Below are 2,837 nucleotides of genomic sequence, written 5' to 3'. Positions count from 1 at the left end.
AATTTTCCAATTTTTAAAAAAAGGTTTTTTTTTTTTTTTTTTTTTTTTTTTTTTTTTTTTTTTTTGAGATGAAGTCTCACTCTGTCGCCCAGGAGCAGTGGCACAATCTCGGCTCACTGCAACCCCCGCCTCCTGGGTTCACGCCATTCTTCTGCCTCAGACTACTGAGTAGCTGGGACTACAGGCGCCCCCCACCTCGGCCAGCTAATTTTTTGTATTTTCATTAGAGACAGGGTTTCAGTGTTTTAGCCAGGATGGTCTCAATCTCCTGACCTCGTGATCCGCCCGCTTCAGCCTCTCAAAGTGCTGGGATTATGGGCATGAGCTACCACACCCGGCCGAAGATAAGACTTTCAAAAAGGCAGTTAGGGCCCTATCCTAATGACATCATTGGGATGGCACCTTAATCCAATAGGGCTGGTGTCCTTGTAACAAAAGGAATTGAGTACAGAAGTTACTTACACAGGAGAAAGGTCATGTGAGAACACAGTAAGAAGGCAGTCTTCCACAAATCAAGAAGAGACCTCAGCAGAACCAATCTTGTTGGCACCTTGATCTCAGTCTTCAAGTCTCTAAAACTGTGATAACATAAATTTCTATTGTTTAAGGCATTCTGCCTGTCATATTTTGTTAGGGCAGCCCTATCAGACTAATACAGATTTTGGTACAGAGTGTGAGGTGTTGGTGTAAAAAACACCTAAAAATGTGGAAGTGGCTTTGGAATTGGGGGATAGGAAGAGGCCAAAAGTGTTTAGAGGCAGGTTTTAGAAATAGCCTAGACAGACTAGAAGGAATGGTTGGTAGGAATAAAGATGCTAAAAGTGATTCTGGGGAGGTCTTGAATAAAGATGAAGAATATGTTCTTGGAAACTGGAAGGCAATCTTTGTAATTAAGTGACAAAGAACTTGGCAGAATTGTGTTCTAGTGTTTTGTGGAAGGTAGAACTTGTTAGTGCCTACCTTGGATATTTAGCAGATATGATTTTTAAGCAAAGTGTTTATGGTACAGCCTGAGCTCACAGTACTGTTTAAAGCAGGGGTGTCCAATCTTTCGGCTTCCCTGGGCCACAGTGGAAAAAGAATTGTGTTGCTCTACACATAAAATATACTAACACTAAGAATAGCTGATGAGCTAAAAAAAAAAAAAAAAAGCCAAAAGATCTCATAATCTTTTAAGAAAGTTTATGAATTTGTGTTGGGCTACATGCAAAGCTGTCCTGGGCTGTATGCTTACCGTCCCATGGGCTGTGGGTTGGACAAGTTTGGCTTAAAGTAAAATGTGAAAGGATAGAGATGAATTGAGGAAAAACAATGTTAACCAAAAAGAAACCAGAACTCAAAGAGCACACACACGCCAAGGTACCAAGGTTGTCTCCTCAGTTTCAAAGCGTTGGTCTATTGCACTGCCTAGGACTAAGGACAGATGGGGCTGTCACCCCAGTGGGCCCAGAGGCCAGAGCATCCATCCAGTCTATTGTTCTCAAGCATTAAGGTCTAATAAAATTTGCCTTGCTGATTATAAATCATGCTACTATAAAGACACATGCACACATATGTTTATTGCAGCACTATTCACAACAGCAAAGACTTGGAACCAACCCTAATGTACATCAATGACAGACTGGATTAAGAAAATGTAGCACATATACACCATGGAATAATACACAGCCATAAAAATGAATGAGTTCATGTTCTTTGTAGGGACACGGATGAAGCTGGAAACCATCATCCTCAGCAAACTATCGCAAGAACAGTAAACCAAACACCGCATGTTCTCACTCACAGGTGGGAATTGAACAATGAGAACACTTGGACACAGGAAGGGGAACATCACACACCGAGGCCTGTCGTGGGGTGGGGGGAGTGGGGAGGGAGAGCATTAGGAGATATACATAACGTAAATTATGAGTTAATGGCTGCAGCACACCAAAGTGGCACATGGATACATATGTAACAAACCTGCACTTTATGCACATGTACCCTAGAACTTAAAGCATAATAATAACAAAAAATAAATAATAAATAAATATCATGCTGGGATATTTGTTAGTAATCCTGCACAGTTAAATAGCAGAAACACTAAATACAAAGTGAGCAGAAAATGTTTCTTCCATCTCTGTAATCCATCTCTGAAGAGCATCTTCAAGCAAACTGGCTTTGAATAACAAAATGTTTCATCCTGGTTTCCATTTCTGCCTAAGTTAGAAGACTTCTATTCAATAAATAGTCTCCAGATCTTGGACTGAGTCACAGCAACCTTGTAAATTCATCACACCTGTAAACATGTCACCTGTGTAATCATGGTCATCAAATACATTTTGGGTTTTTTTCAGATAAGAAATGCATCAAGACAAAAGGCTACAAATGCAGCATTTATCATTTTCCTTATAAGCTTTTTACCATTGCTACCTACCTCCATCTGCTTTTCAATCAGTTGGATTTGGGTAGCAAAAATATTGGATTGAAACAGGAAAGCAAATAATAAGAGGAGACTGGTAATTTAATGTTATTTTACGGCCATGAAATCTTTGCAAAAGACTCTCTAGAACTGCATTATTCAATAAAATAGTCACTAGCAATGTAACTATTGAGCAGTTGAAATGTGGCTAATCCAAATTGAGATGTGCTATGAAATGTAAAATACACAGAGTTTCAAAGCCTCCATATGGAGAAAGAAGGAGAATGTAAAATATGTTTTGAATGAGCATGTTTTGTCTATTTCATGTCAAAATAATAATATTTTAGATGTACTGGGTTCAATAAAATGTGTTATTAAAATTAAAAAAAAAATTTGCCTTGCTAAGTTTTGGGCTTGATTGAGACTTGGTTACCCCCAC

This window comes from Rhinopithecus bieti, unplaced genomic scaffold (genome assembly GCF_001698545.2).
Source record: "Rhinopithecus bieti isolate Rb0 unplaced genomic scaffold, ASM169854v2 scaffold_19910, whole genome shotgun sequence".
In the NCBI taxonomy this organism is placed as follows: domain Eukaryota; kingdom Metazoa; phylum Chordata; class Mammalia; order Primates; family Cercopithecidae; genus Rhinopithecus; species Rhinopithecus bieti.
This window is presented reverse-complemented; position numbering follows the sequence as displayed.